The following is a 16,687-nucleotide window of genomic DNA, read 5'->3' on the forward strand; positions in this document are numbered from 1 at the left end:
CTGTGGACAAAGAAGTGGTTCGGGACTATTTAGAAAAGCTGGACGAGCACAAGTCCATGGGGCCGGATGCGCTGCATCCGAGAGTGCGAAAGGAGTTGGTGGATGTGATTGCAGAGCCATTGGCCATTATCTTTGAAAACTCATGGCAATCCGGGGAAGTCCCAGACGACTGGAAAAAGGCTAATGTAGTGCCCATCTTTAAAAAGGGGAAGAAGGAGGATCCTAGGAACTACAGGCCAGTCAGCCTCACCTCAGTCCCTGGAAAAATCATGGAGCAGGTCCTCAAGGAATCAATTCTGAAGCACTTAGAGGAGAGGAAAGTGATCAGGAACAGTCAGCATGGATTCACCAAGGGCAAGTCATGCCTGACTAATCTATTTGCCTTCTATGACGAGATAATTGGCTCTGTGGATGAGGGGAAAGCAGTGTTGTTCCTTGACTTTAGCAAAGCTTTTGATAAGGTCTCCCACAGTATTCTTGCCAGCAAGTTAAAGAAGTATGGGCTGGATGAATGGACTATAAGGTGGATAGAAAGCTGGCTAGATTGTCAGGCTCAACGGGTAGTGATCAATGGCTCCATGTCTAGTTGGCAGCCGGTATCAAGTGGAGTGCCCCAAGGGTCAGTCCTTGGGCTGGTTTTGTTCAATATCTTCATAAATGATCTGGAGGATGGTGTGGATTGCACCCTCAGCAAGTTTGCAGATGACACTAAACTGGGAGGAGAGGTAGATACGCTGGGGGGTAGGGATAGGATACAGAGGGCCTAGACAAATTGGAGGATTGGGCCAAAAGAAATCTGATGAGGTTCAACAAGGACAAGTGCATTGTCCTGCACTTAGGACGGAAGAATCCCATGCACCGCTACAGACTAGGGACCAAATGGCTAGGCATCAGTTCTGCAGAAAAGGACCTAGGGGTTACAGTGGACGAGAGCTGGATATGAGTCAACAGTGTGCCCTTGTTGCCAAGAAGGCAATGGCATTTTGGGATGTATATGTAGGGGCATTGCCAGCAGATCGAGGGACGTGATCGTTCCCCTCTATTCGACATTGGTGAGGCCTCATCTGGAGTACTGTGTCCAGTTTTGGGCTCCACACTACAAGAAGGATGTGGAAAAATTGGAAAACATCCAGCAGAGGGCAACAAAAATGATTAGGGGACTGGAACACATGACTTATGAGGAGAGGCTGAGGGAACTGGGATTGTTTAGTCTGCGGAAGAGAAGAATGAGGGGGGATTTGATAGCTGCTTTCAACTACCTGAAAGGGGGTTCCAAAGAGAATGGATCTAGACTGTTCTCAGTGGTAGCAGATGACAGAACAAGGAGTAATGGTCTCAAGTTGCAGTGGGGGAGGTTTCGGTTGGATATTAGAAAAAACTTTTTCACTAAGAGAGTGGTGAAACATTGGAATGCGTTACCTAGGGAGGTGGTGGAATCTCCTTCCTTAGAAGTTTTTAAGGTCAGGCTTGAGAAAGCCCTGGCTGGGATGATTTAGTTGGGGATTGGTCCTGCTTTGAGCAGGGGTTTGGACTAGATGACCTCCTGAGGTCCCTTCCAACCCTGATATTCTATGATTCTATGAAAGGGGATACTCCATATCCTAGTAAAGAGGAGAGGCTAGAAGTTGATAAAATACAGGTAGGAACTGAAGAGAAACAGTGAAACAAAAGAGTCCCATTCAATTACATCACATGATGGACGACAACTAAATACTATAATAAAAGAACAGGATTATCAGACACACAGATGAATACGTTACGTTGGAGAAGAGTCACATGGCTTTTGTAAAAGGAAATCATGCTTTACCAATCTGTTAGAATTCTTTGAGTGGGCCAAAACACATGTGGAGAAGGGTGATCTACTGGATATGGTGTACTTGGACTCTCAGAAAGCCTTTGACAAGGTCCTACACCAAAGGCTCTTAAGCAAAGTAAGCAGTCGTGGGATAAGAGGGAAGGTCCTCTCATGGATTGGTAACTGGTTAAAAGATAGGAAACAAAGGGTAGGAACAGATGGCCAGTTTTCACAATGGAGAGAGGTAAATAATGGTGTCCTCCAGAACCCCAGGGGTCTGTACTGGGATCAGTGTTGCTCAAGAGATACATAAAAGATCTGGGAAAAGGGGGAAACTGTGAGGTGCAAAAGTTTGCAGATAATACAGAATTACCCAAGATAGTTAAGTCCAAAGCAGACTGTGAAGAGTTACAAAAGGGATCTCACAAAACTGGGTGACAAGCAACAAAATGGCAGATGAAATTTAGTGTTGAGAAATGCAAAGTAATGCACATTGGACAACATAATTCCAATTATACATATAAAATGATGGGGTCTAAATTAGCTGTTACCACTCAAGAAAGAGATCTTGGTGTCACTGTGGATAGTTCTCTGAAAACATTCACTCAATGTGCAGCGGCAGTCAAAAGGGCTAACAGAATTTTAGCAGCTATTAGGAAAGGGATAGATAATAAAACAGAAAATATCATAAAGCCACTGTATAAATCCATGGCATGCCCACATCTTGAATACAGTGTGCAATTCTGGTCACCTCATCCCAAATAAAACATATTAGAATTGGAAAAGGTGCAGAAAAGGGCAACAAAAATGATGAGGGGTATGGAACAGCTTCTGTATGAAGAGAGATTAAGACGATGGACTGTTCAGCTCAGACAAGAGATGATTCATGGGGGATATGATAGAAAGGTCTATAAAATTTTGACTGGAGAAAGTGAATAAGGAAATACTGTTTACCTCTTTTCACGTTACACAAGTACCAGGGGTCACCCAGTGAAATTAATAATTTAAAACAAACGCAAGGAAGTATTTCTTCACACACTGTTTTGTGGAACTTGTTGCCAGGGGAAGCTGTGAAGGCCAAAACTATAAATGAGTTAAAAAAAGAATTAGATAAGCTCATGGAAGGTAGGGCCATCAATGGCTATTAGAGAAGATGGTCAGGGATGCGACCCCATGCTCTGGGTTTCCCTCAGCTTCTGGCTGCTAGAAGCTGGGACTGGATGACGGGATGGATTACTCAATAAATTGCCCTGCTCTGTTCATTCCCTTTGAAGTGTCTGGCACTGGCCACTGTCAGAAGACAGGATACTGGGCTAGATGGACCTTTGGTCTGACCCAGTATGGCCGTTCTTATGTTCTTGAGTTAACACAGGGCTCATCTTTAAGGCTGACTCCTTCAAAACTGAATGTTTAAGTTAGGTACCTAACTCCTCTGGCCTTCAACACAAGTCACACATACTCACCACCCAATTAGGTCCCTTCTAGTTAGGTGGCTACATGTGGATTTAGTTGCCTACCTTCATTTGAAAGCACCGGCCTTTCACACATGGAGTGTTGTTCAGTGCCCCATTCACAGCATTCGTTTAGAATATTGGCAAGCTAGACATGGCATGTGCACTTCCCTGGGCACTCCGCTTCGCACAGTTTTACAGTCTGGTTTTTAACAGTGCTCTGTTCACATACAGATATCTAACCTGACTGCCATGCTGCTCACGTTGAGTATTCCCTCACTCCAAAAGTGAGATTCGGAACAAGACTGGCAAAACCAGCTTAAGGGGCTAGACATGGTTAAAGAGCCTAACACATTTATTTTTGGGAGGAGTACTGCCATTGACTTCAATGAAGTGAGGACATCACCCATTGAGTTGTATCCTACTGTATTTTTTGTATCCTATTGTATTTTCACTGAAATCAGTAGGACTACTCGAGTAAGGTTGACACGCTCTGTCCAGGAGTGACAATTAATGATACTGTACAGCTCTTTCAAGCTTCAAAGCAAAGAGATATTTGAAAAGCAAGTCACATCCTAGGCAGTACTAGCAGACAGTCCCTGCGAACAGGGTCACATTCAGGACAGTTGTTTGTCTGCAGTTCTATTCTATCCCATATTGGTTCTTATCCTGCTCTCATCACTGTAGTATTGGAATGCTTTCCAGTTGTGCATTATGCCAATGACTAACATATCTACTGTGTGGGGTTTTCTCTCATCACCTTCCCAGGGACAGAATTGTATGTGCAATGTCGGGCGTGATTTTGGAAGGTTTTTTTTGTTTACATGTCCATGCTGCTCGGTGTTTGCATTAGAGAAGGCAGGTTGGCACCGTGCGCCTCGTAATCCGAGTGGAAAGTGAGGAGGTTTGTGATGGTTCTTATCACCTGGAGGAGTTCATTCCACCATCTCAGACTGGCACCTGAGAAAGCTCTGTCTCTTGCATAGTTTTACCCTACTGAAGAGTACCATGGTGCCTGAAGAGCAGAGCTGTCAACCGCAGCCTGCATCCTGCAGCTTTAGACTCTTTTAGATATGCCATGGAACCGCTTGAAGACAGTGATCGAGATCTTGAATTTGCCTCACTATTCTATGGGGAGCCAGTGTAGAAGCGGAGGGGATAGGTCAGATGATGGCTGAAAGGAGCTGTGTTGCAGGAGCTGTGTTGCAGTCTCCTTTACTAGTTGGAGTCTCCTTAGGGCTGCTGGCTTCATTCCCATTTTCTTCCATCATCTCAAGGAGACATGGAGTAGATGTAGTTTCACAGGTTGGCAAGCTTGCACTTGGAGATCATGTTTGTCAGAGACCCTGGAAGTGCTGCATCCTGTCCGTCTGCATTGCACCACATAGGGACCCTCTAACATATAAGGAGAACATTGTGACTAGAAGAAATGTTACCAGAGCTCTCTTGTGTAATGGCCCACAACAAACTAGGGCAGGCTGTCAGGGGAGCAGCACATCCCACTGCTCTGGGAGGAGCAGCTGGCCCGGTCGGGAGTCTCGGAAATCTCCAAGAGTAGCCATCAACTCCAAAGAGTTCTGTGAAGAGCAGGGAGAGGCCGCTGCTCCCCTCGCGCTGCGTTGGGCTCCTCGCCGCGGCTGCCAGCCTGCCCACTGTGCAGCAACATGGTCAAAGAATGCGAGGGGGGCACAGGCCGGAGCTGGCGAGCCCCGAGCCGTTCGCAGACCAGCGGAGACTCCACACTTTGCCCTCACAAAGGGAGCCCCCAGGGGTGGCAAGCCTGCTGGAGGCGCTTGTCTGGAGCCAGAGCAGGCGCACACAGGCAGGCCTCGCTCCCACTCTGGGCTGGGCTCTCACCTCGCGCCCGCCCAGCAGGCAGCACCACCTTGTCCTGTTACTCCTGGGGTTGGCGGGGGGAGACGGGAGCTTGGCCCCCTTCCTGCTGCCTTCCACAGGGGACAGCGATTGGGGCATTCGTCTCTTCTCCTCTCGAGTCCCACCTCTCCTGTGTCAGCCCTGCCCTGGGGGGCGCAGTAGGGAAAGGACACTGTTGGTAACAAGGATCTCCCGGGTCTACATGGCAACGATGAGCCGGGCTCCCCACGTGTGGGGGTGCTCAGCCCCTCTGGCAGGTGGGCCTGGGCACGGCAGGTGTGAGAACTGCTCTGCCAAGGGAAGATCCTCCACTCACAGGCCAGCAACAGGAGCAGCCCCACGGGGCAGACAGGTCCCGGGAGCCCCCTCACCTGGGGAGCTGGCACTAGCCTGAGACAAAATCCTCCCCCACTCTGGGTGCAGGATGGTAGAGCGACTTGTCAGGGAGGGGCTCCCGGGGAATAGAGGGGCTGCCCTTTGTGAAGTGGGAGGGAAGAAAGGGGGAATATCCTGGCTGGCCGGAGGAGGAGAGAAAACCCCAGAGAGCTAGAGACAGTCTGATGGTCCCTTTGCTTGGGTCGCTGTGTTTCCCTGTGTGACTGGTCTGGAGCACTGGGGGACCAGCTGGGCCACATGCTGGTACTGAGGGAAGAGTGACAGCTGTCCATGGGGAGGTGGACTGGCCGAGATTCGGGAACCTTAGCCGAGATGAGAGGGGACCACCGAAGGGCATGGGAGTCAGGTACAGTGGTCAGGAGTTGGCATTGCTGCAGCCGGAGACAGACAGTGTGTGCCAATGGGCTGTCACCGGAGGAAGGGCGTGACTGCTTTTGTCACACTGCTGAGACCCAGGCCAGCTGGGCTATTGGCAGGCGTTGTGGTGTGAGTGTGGGAAGGCTGGGTGGGAATTGCCCTGCCACAGAGAGAGATGGAGACACTTCTCAGGAAGTCACACGCAGCTGCTACTTATTGCTCCTTCCCACACTAGCGCTAGGGAAGGGGCTGAGAATGCCCTTGTGGAGCGGCTCCACCTGACGCATGCCAGTCCCACCGCAGGCACCGTGTGAAGGAACCATGGGCGGCTCTGGCTGGGTTCTGGGCACTGTCACAAGGCAGGCATGCACACCAGCCTGCAAGCACCGCTCCTGGGACTGGCTGGCCAGCGGAGGTGGGTTCACTGCCTCTTTTGCAGATGATCCCAGAGCAAGGGGTGAGGCGGTGGGCTTATCCTCTCCGTGCTTATCATGGGAAGTACAGCTTTCCCCTCCCTCTTCACTGTGGGGCTGCAGACTCACCAATGTGTGGGTAGCACTCTGGTCTGCATCAGACACAGCAGTGTCTGCTCTGCTGCATCCTGCCAGGCTGGGGAAGGATTTCTCCCCTGGCTGCAGGAAGCTCTGCAACCCCCCTCCTGCTTCCTGCACCCATCATTCCTCAGCTGCAGGGGGAGGGATACCTGTACATGGAGCTGCTGCCCCATCTGCCCAACCCCTGTGTATCCAGACCCCCTCATACCCAGACCCTCCCACCAAGCCTCACCCCCCTGCACTCAGAACTCCACGAGGAGCCCATTCCCCCTGCACCTGGACCACAGGGACGAGCCACCCACACCCGGATCCCCACCCCACCGAACCCCAACCTGGATCCCCACCCCACTGAATCCCACTCCCCCCAGCATCTGGACCCCCCCCACTGAGTCCCCCAGACCCCGCGTGCAGAGCTCTATCCCCTCCACACCCAACCCTGCTGAGCCCCAACCAGCTGCACTCACCTGGACCCCCCTGCAGAGTCCCACTACCGTTGCACCCAGAACCCCCCAACAAGCCCCTGTGCATCCAGATCCCCCCATACCCAGATCCCCCACTGAGCCGCCCAAACACAGATTGCCCCATGCAGAATCCTCTGAACCCACGCATGGATCCCCCCACACTAAGCTCCTCCACACTTGGATCCTGCCTTGCTGAGCCTGCCTGCCCACACCTGGTGCACCTGGCATGGAGGGGCAGGGCCCCGGGGTGTTTCTGGGGCAGGCCCAGTCCTTGCACTGTGTCAGGCTTGGGTGCAGCCTCACCGCTGAGTCAGGGTCTGTACAGTGGTCTCCCACCTATGTGCAGCTAGTGGCCTGTGCTCCCCAATGCCATGCTGGAGCCTCCACATTTATTTGACAAATACAATTTGCAGAATTTTAAAATATTGTGCGCAGAATTTTAATTTTTTTGGTACAGAATTTTTAATTTTTTGCTGCACAGTGCCCTCGGGAGTAAATGGGTTGGATTGGGAAGTCAGCTGGGATCCATGCCCCAACCTTTGCAAACATAACCAAAGTTATATACATAGAGCCGCCACAGCCTAGATGCCCCAGAGTGACCCACTACAGTGACCCACTACAGCAGGGCTTGCATATTTGTTATCAAGGAGAAACAGATTTGGAAGGGACTTGCCTGGCTCTTTGGGAGGATTCGGAGCAGAAAAGACAATTAAAAAGCAGGCCTGCTAGTGAGTAAAACCTGCTGTTTGCTAGTGCCTGTTAACTCAGTAGGTGTCACTGGAGACACATGGAACAAACAGCCTGCCGGCGAAAGGGCATGAAAATCAGGCGGATACGAACACACTGTGGGGCCTTTACTGCACTGCGGGGAGCTGGCGCGTATGCTGGCAGACCAGGCTCATGACTTGGCTCCATCACCCAGTGACCTTGGGAGTTCCCCATTCCAGGGTCTGGCCTCACCACAGCTCCATTCTCCGGAACTGCTGTTGGCCGGGGAAGCCACCAAGCCGCCTCCAGCCCCAGCTGAGGGAGGGATCCACCCAAGGTCTGTGGAACATTTCAGCGAGTGACACTGGCTGGCGGCACAGGAGATGGACAGGTGTTTGCATAGCTCAGCCAGCCAGGTCACTTACTGTTCTGGGGGACACCTGGCACTTCTGGGGAGCACATCGCATTTCAGCGTGAAAGGGAGCTCTGGGAGGCTGGTCAACTAATCCTTCAAGACAACAGCCAGACATTGGTGTGAGGTTCCACTCTGCCGAGCTTCCTAGCCCCCGGGAAGCTGCCACCCTGGCTTGCCCAGAGGAGCATGTTGAGACAATGAGGCACAATAGATGCTGTAGCTGCAAGGCTTGTGTACGAGTAGTGACGGACTCAAGGAGGACTGGCCTGGTGAAATGTCCAGATGTGTAACAGGATGTAGAGGCCAGGTTATTAGCAGTAATGATCACTGTGGTGGAGTGGTAGGGAAAGCCTCCAGTACAAATGGAGACTTGTCCAAGTGTCTGTTCTAGCAGCAGCAATGACAACTACAGAACAGGCTTCAGAGCGGCAGCCGTGTTAGTCTGTATCAGCAAAAAAACCGAGGAGGACGTGTGGCACCTTAGAGACTAACACATTTATTTGGGCATAAGCTTTTGTGGGCTAAAACCCACATCTTCAGATGCATGCTGTGGAAAATACTGTATTTTCCACAGCACGTATCCGATGAAGTGGGTTTTAGCCCACGAAAGCTTATACCCAAATAAATGTGTTAGTCTCTAAGGTGCCACAACTACAGAACAGGTACTATCCCCATGTCGATCCCAACGCATCGCTTTCAGCTACTTATAACTTTCCAGAACTATTAGCTTCCCAGGTCTGGTCTTTTCCTGAACATTCCCCCCCACCCTCCCAAGTTTGAGAAAACTGGATTGTCCAGCTGCGGGTGTGAGATTAACGCTAACAATAAAACAGTTCTCCAACCTCTCTTTGAACAGCTCTAGCACTCCAATGGCTGAGAGCAGGAAATGGAAATCTGGCAGGGAAATAGCTTCCCTTCATTTGCAAATTGGATACTATTAACTTAGGCTTGAATAGAGACTGGGAGTGGCTAAGTCATTATGCAAGGTAACCTATTTCCCCTTGTTTTTCCTACCCCCCGCCCCCTCCTCAGACGTTCTTGTTAAACCCTGGATTTGTGCTGGAAATGGCCCAACTTGATTATCATACACACTGTAAGGAGAGTGATCACTTTAGATAAGCTATTACCAGCAGGAGAGTGGGGTGGGGGGAGAGAAAACCTTTTGTAGTGGTAAACACCCATTTTTTCATGGTTTGTGTGTATAAAAAGATCTTCTGTACTTTCCACAGTATGCATCCGATGAAGTGAGCTGTAGCTCACGAAAGCTTATGCTCAAATAAATTGGTTAGTCTCTAAGGTGCCACAAGTACTCCTTTTCTTTCGTTCAGAAGTGCCTTTGCAAGAAATGAGGTAGAGATTGTGGCATAGAAAGGAAAGGGCATGAGAATGGAACCTGAGGCCACGAGCGGGAGAAGATACCAGACAAAGACCTTCCAACATGTGAGATGTGAGCGGACAATAAGATGTGACCAGATAAGGGCCTTTAGGGTGAGCAGCCTTCTCTCCACCCCCATTTCTGGGCTTTGGAGACTTTCGCTAAGCAACGTTAGTCCCCTCAGTTTTGTCACCTGACTCAGGGTGGAGTAGGGCACTGTTCAGCTGAACGCATAACTCAGAGTGAACAGATGGCTCCAGATGCAGCTAGCAGAAGCAGACTTTTTTTTTTTTAATGGCGTAAGAGAGTTTAGTCGGGAAAACTGAATTCAAGATTTAAGCCACAAAGCTCTCTGGGCCACAGTGTCCATTCACAATAGTGCTCAATGGAGGGTAGTGAAGGGTAAGATCATCCTATTAGGAACCATTGCTGCAAGACCTGCTCCACACATTTTCAACTTGTCCTTGCAAACAAGGTGGGACCTGTGGGGGCCCCAGAGTCCTGAGCTAGCTTCTGAAGCCATATCAGTGCATGACACCTGGCTGGGGCCAGCAGACTAGTTAGCTGAAGTCTGGTATAATCGCAGCAGAAAGGCTCTTCTTTTGGCGCACCACATCTTTGGAGCTGCCATGATCTTTCAAGGGCCTGATAGACGTCTTCCCAGCAACATCCCATCACAGTATCACTGAAAGCCAAGCTGCAGCCTTGCAATGTTAGCTGAAGCCTTTCAACATAGATTGGTAGTGACCAGATGTTCTTACATTTGACTTCTGCTCTCTGGCCTATGAAATGAGTTGGTGCCTCCATCCAGTTCCTGCTGGACAGGCTTCCACAGAGGTGAAGTAGCCAGTTAGACTGAGCACTGACCTGCCCAAGGCGGGTAGCTCCACAGTAGGTTGAAGCAAATCAGCATGTACGTTGACTGGCAAATGCCCACTGCCCGGGCTGTGCTTGTTCAGTGAACGGATAGGCTCTCAATCCAGCACCTGCAAGCAAAACACACAAACACACAGGAAATGTCCCAGGTGACTCACACAGCTGCTTGGAAGAGCTGGAGGATAATATTTTTGCAGAGAAGTTGAAAATTATTGCACCATGTGTCATGATTGCCATGGAAATGTTTTATTAATAAATCCAAGTGGAGACAGCAGAAAGCTTGGTCTGGGAATCATGTTTACTGGGAGGCTGGGGTTAGGGAGAGGGAAGCACCCTTTGGCTGCAGGTCCCTCACAGCAGGACAGTAATGGTAATGATCTCAAGTTGCAGTGGGGGAGGTTTAGGTTGGATACTAGGAAAAACTTTTTCACTAGGAGGGTGGTGAAACACTGGAATGGGTTACCCATGGAGGTGGTGGAATCTCCTTCCTTAGAGGTTTTTAAGGTCAGGCTTGAGAAAGCCCTGGCTGGGATGATTTAGTTGGGGATTGGTCCTGCTTTGAGCAAGGGGGTGGACTAGATGACCTCCTGAGGTCCCTTCCAACCCTGATATTCTATGGTTCCATGAGTGTGGGATGCCATGAGGATCACCTGCCCACACCCTTTGCTGTGCCCCAGAAGACCACTCAGCCTCTTAGTCCAGATGTGTGGAGAGCAAAGGGGGCAAAACCACCACTGATTCCGGGCTGCAAGAATGTTCATCTGTCCATCCTTTTCCCAGAGATCTCTTTGGGACTGGTCTTCCCTGAAGGTTCAGTAAGTTAGCCAGGTGTCCGCCTCCATTGTGTGTCACTCGTCATTCCTTAGCACAAAGAGGAAAGAGGGGAATTCCCACTATGCATAGCGAGGACCCATCCTTGCCAAGACAGAAGCCCCTCTCTGAAAGGGGTAGGGCCTCTAAGGAATCCCACTCTTACCTGCTGACAGCCCTAGATCATTACTAACAGCAATAAGAGATGTGCACTGTTCCCCATCTACATCCTGCTTCCCACTTACAGAGAACAGCTGCATAGGGACTGGCATCATGTGTGTACCCCTTGCTGTGCCTTGACCAGATCTCTCCCACCCAGTGCCGGGTTTACAATGGTGCCAGTGGCTCCATGGAGCCAGGCCCAGGCTCAGAAGGGGACCCGGCCTGCTCCACGTGCACTGAGCCCTGAGACCCTGCTGGCTCCCCACCCCCGCCCATCATTTGCTCCTCTCAGCCTGCTCAGCAGCCAGCCAAGGGCTCCTCTCCACCCCGTGGCCCCCCTGCCAGCTTCTCTCTGCCCCCTGGCCAGACCCCAGTGCATCTCCAGCTGCAGGCCTGTCGGGCCCCACCTGTCTCCCCGGAGCTGAGCTGCCTGGGACTGATGCAGAAGCCTGGCCAGTCTCGACCGGTTGGGGAGGGCAGTTGGGGGGGGGGGGGGAGCTTGTCTGGGCCCCTCCAGGCAAATGGGTCCTGACAGAGCCCGGCAGGGGCAGGCCCTGGCCTGGCTGATCGTGCCACTTCCGAGGGGCCGGAGTGATTCCCCGCCCCAGGTCCAGCTCTGGCTGCAGTGGCGGTTCAGCCCAGCAGACACAGTCAACTCCCAGCAGGGCCGGTAAGTGGGGCCGGGAGGCAGGGCTTGGGGGAGTAGGTCTCTAGAGGGCCTGGCCGGGGCAGGTGGGGGTGTGCTGGGCTGTGTGTTGGGGCACAAGGGAGTGGGGGATCTGTGGTGGTGTGCTGGGCGCTGTGCATTTGTGGCAGGGTCTGGGGGGGAGGCGCTGGGCATAGCGGGTCCGGAGGGGCTCTGGCCATAGGGAATCGGGGGGGGGGGGGGTGTGGCATGGCATGGGCCCACCCCCGAGGGGAAGGGGCACGCTGGCAGCACAGGGCTGGGTGGGCCATCATGCATCCGGCAACTGCTGGTTTGTAAATAGTGCCCTGCACTGGGCGGAGCGGGGCTGCCCCTGCCATGCCATATTGCCGACTGGCTCCTCACTCTGGGGACCGACACCCCCCGCCCCATGCTCCATGCGCCATTTCCCCCATAGGGGGCCCACAAATATGTTTGGCACCAGACCCACCAAAGGTTAATCCGGCCCTGCTCCCACCATGAGAGAAACATCTTTAGGCCTGGAACCTGAGCGGTTGAAAGTGTCAGTTCCAAAAAGCCATGGCAGGGTATTATCAATTGATGTGAATTATCTTAATGGATTAATCTATTTCTGTTACAAATTCAGTCCGTTGCCTGTAGCTCCCTCTTTACTGCCATTGGGCAGGGCCCCTCAAAATGTGAGGATTCCAGTCTGTGTGACAGGGAGTTTATCCAGGAGTACATAACATCCAGCATGTTATCCTCTACGGGTGCGTCCCTGCTTTAACCACAGCTCTGCCTCCGAGCCGGCTGCACCAGGACAGAACTCACTAATCTAATCTAGCTGGCTGAAGCCAGAACCTAACTCCAAGCCTGGTAGCTGGACCCAGACTCGTTACCAAATGCCCAAAGCCCAGTGGAGACTGGAGGTACCTTTCTAGGTGCCTGGAGCTCATGCTTTCTCTAAACGTTACCTTTTTCCTGCCCAGATTTTTATTGCTGATGCCCTTGCTCTTCTAGCCATTTAGTGCCTGGGATTGACTCTAACACAGGAAGTGAGAAGCAGGAAGAGAAAATAATGCTACTGTTCCCTCCATTCCAAAGAGGGAAACAAAGGTCAAAAGTCTACGAGAGATGTCATCACCCCAGGGCACCAGGGTTTGGGGAATCGGAGACACACAGGGCTATCTTAAGGGGCCCATGGGTGGCAAGAACAGGTTTCTAGAACCAGAAACACCTCTATATTATTGCCTGAGCATTGCTTTCCAAGTCCGTGATCTCAGCACAAATGTCTCCCTAAACCGGTCAGTAACATTTAGTTAACCATTTCTCCTACATAATCTTGCTGTTTATACATTAATCCTTGTAAAAGTCTGGTAGTGAATTAGGAGCAACTGACCTGTATTTGACAGCCCACCTGATCTCCTGCTGGCAGGAGAAAAGCAGCATATGCCACCCTCACTTCACGCTGGGCTGGCGGCCTGGCTTGCACTTTATAGGATGAAACTGCCAGGAACTGTAGCTGCAGGGTCAGGGGAAGTCTAGAGCCACTGCAGAACCAAGCCAGGGAGCGCAGAGCATGGGACAGGCTCTTCCCAGAGCTGGGAGCAACAGGACGTGTACACCTTCCCTCCTGATGCGACACATCATTGGCTCCCAAGATGTAATCCACCTAGATACCAAGGTGTCGGTGTGTCCCCGCTTGCTGTTGTCTCTGAGTGCCTTACAACACCTATGAGGGAGATGCCACTGGGCCCAGAGATGTAAGTGACTATGTGACCTTGGGCAAGAGTCTGTGGTGAGATGGAAAGTGACCCTAGGTCTCCAGTTCCAGGCTAGTGTCTAACCACTGGGCCATGCTGCCTTCCACAGATCACCAGTGGCCCCTGTGGCACTTGCAGGTTGTCAATGGCGAGCTGGCTGGTCACATGGTATGGCTCTGCCTGTTTGCATCTGCTGCCCCACATCCCTATCGGATGTCATTTCTTCCCCAGGAGGAGGGCAGGAGGTCACTGCAGCCCCAAATGGGAAGGGACGTGCCCAGGCCATGAGGCGGCAAGCCACCGACAGCTGGAATTTAGATGACAGCCCACGTCGGTGAAGCTCACCCAGCCAGGCTCCCAGTACCCATCACAGTTTGGAGTCTCTGCCCTGGCTTGATGCCTAGGACAAACTGCAGAGGGAAGCTGACCCAGTCTGGTAAATGCCTCTGAAAACATTTATTCTGGCCATAATTATGCCACCCTTTAGCTTCCTGCCCCGCGTGCTCCCTGCAGAAGGAGGGTGCTGTGGGTGGCAGACCCCCGTCCCCATCCCTGCACAAGGTCCCCCTCCAATTCCCCCTGCAGACAGCGGGTGCTGGGGATGCCAGAGCCCCATCCCCATCCCTGCACTGGGTGCCCCTCCTATTCCCCCTGCACGACTGGGATCCCCCCCCCCTTTTTATCCTTGCATTTGGCTGCCCCTCCAGCCCTCCCTTCGGGGCTCTTCTCCCTGGAGGCACGGCCCAGATTCCCTTAGCTCCTGCAGGGATGAGCTGCCTTGGGCAGAGAGAACCTGTCTCCCCCAGAGCAGCTGTTGCCTGGAGAAAAGGCTCCTACAGAGAAAAGGCTCATTCCACGCTGCCCAAGAGGGAATCTCAGGGAGTCTAAGAGAATCTGGGCCCCCAGGGAGCAGAACTCCGCCGGGGAGTTTGGAGGGGGATCCCGCCCCGCCCCATATAACCAGGACAGCCAGAAACCCCTTGCCAGCCCCCTACCAGCCGAGAGACACCAGCATGGGAGGCAGTGACCATGAGATGGTCGAGTTCAGGATCCTGACACAGGGAAGAAAGGAGAGCAGCAGAATACGGATCCTGGATATCAGAAAAGCAGACTTTGACTCCCTCAGGGAACTGATGGGTAGGATCCCCTGGGAGAATAACATGAGGGGGAAAGGAGTCCAGGAGAGCTGGCTGTATTTTAAAGAATCCTTATTGAGGTTACAGGGACAAACCATCCCGATGTGTAGAAAGAACAGTAAATATGGCAGGCAACCAGCTTGGCTTAACAGTGAAATCCTTGCTGATCTTAAACACAAAAAAGAAGCTTACAAGAAGTGGAAGATTGAACAAATGACCAGGGAAGAGTATAAAAATATTGCTCGGGCATGCAGGAGTGAAATCAGGAAGGCCAAATTACACCTGAAGTCAGCTAGCAAGAGATGTTAAGAGTAACAAGAAGGCTTTCTTCAGGTATGTTAGTAACAAGAAGAGAGTCAAGGAAAGTGTGGGCCCCTTACTGAATGAGGGAGGCAACCTAGTGACAGAGGATGTGGAAAAAGCTAATGTACTCAATGCTTTTTTTGCCTCTGTCTTCACGAACAAGGTCAGCTCCCAGACTACTGCACTGGGTAGCACAGCATGGGAAGGAGGTGACCAGCCCTCTGTGGTGAAATAAGTGGTTCGGGACTATTTAGAAAAGCTGGACGAGCACAAGTCCATGGGGCCGGATGCGCTGCATCCGAGAGTGCGAAAGGAGTTGGCGGATGTGATTGCAGAGCCATTGGCCATTATCTTTAAAAACTCATGGTGATCGGGGGAGGTCCCAGAATACTGGAAAAAGGCTAATGTAGTGCCCATCTTTAAAAAAGGGAAGAAGGAGGATCCTGGGAACTACAGGCCAGTCAGCCTCACCTCAGTCCCTGGAAAAATCATGGAGCAGGTCCTCAAGGAATCAATTCTGAAGCACTTAGAGGAGAGGAAAGTGATCCGAAACAGTCAGCATGGGTTCACCAAGGGCAAGTCATGCCTGACTAATCTAATTGCCTTCTGTGAGGAGATAACTGGCTCTGTGGATGAAGGGAAAGCAGTGGACGTGTTGTTCCTTGACTTTAGCAAAGCTTTTGACACGGTCTCCCACGGTATTCTTGCCAGCAAATTAAAGAAGTATGGGCTGGATGAATGGACTATAAGGTGGATAGAAAGCTGGCTAGATTGTCAGGCTCAACGGGTAGTGATCAGTGGCTCCATGTCTAGTTGGCAGCCGGTATCAAGTAGAGTGCCCCAAGGGTCAGTCCTTGGGCTGGTTTTGTTCAATATCTTCATAAATGATCTGGAGGATGGTGTGGATTGCACCCTCAGCAAGTTTGCAGATGACACTAAACTGAGAGGAGTGGTAGATACGCTGGAGGGTAGGGATAGGATACAGAGAGCCCTAGACAAATTAGAGGATTGGGCCAAAAGAAATCTGATGAGGTTCAACAAGGACAAGTGCAGAGTCCTGCACTTAGGACGGAAAAATCCCATGCACTGCTACACACTAGGGACCGAATGGCTCAGCAGCAGTTCTGCAGAAAAGGACCTAGGGGTTACAGTGGACGAGAAGCTGGATATGAGTCAACAGTGTGCCCTTGTTGCCAAGAAGGCCAATGGCATTTTGGGATGTATAAGTAGGGGCATTGCCAGCAGATCGAGGGACGTGATCGTTCCCCTCTATTTGACATTGGTGAGGCCTCATCTGGAGTACTGTGTCCAGTTTTGGGCCCCACACTACAAGAAGGATGTGGAAAAATTGGAAAACATCCAGCGGAGGGCAACAAAAATGATTAGGGGACTGGAACACATGACTTATGAGGAGAGGCTGAGGGAACTGGGGATGTTTAGTCTATGGAAGAGAAGAATGAGGGGGGATTTGATAGCTGCTTTCAACTACCTGAAAGGGGGTTCCAAAGAGGATGGATCAAGATTGTTCTCAGTGGTGGCAGATGACAGAACGAGTAATGGTCTCAAGTTGCAGTGAGGGAGGTTTAGGTTGGATATTAGGAAAA

This window comes from Chelonia mydas, chromosome 4 (genome assembly GCF_015237465.2).
Source record: "Chelonia mydas isolate rCheMyd1 chromosome 4, rCheMyd1.pri.v2, whole genome shotgun sequence".
Classification (NCBI taxonomy): Eukaryota; Metazoa; Chordata; order Testudines; family Cheloniidae; genus Chelonia; species Chelonia mydas.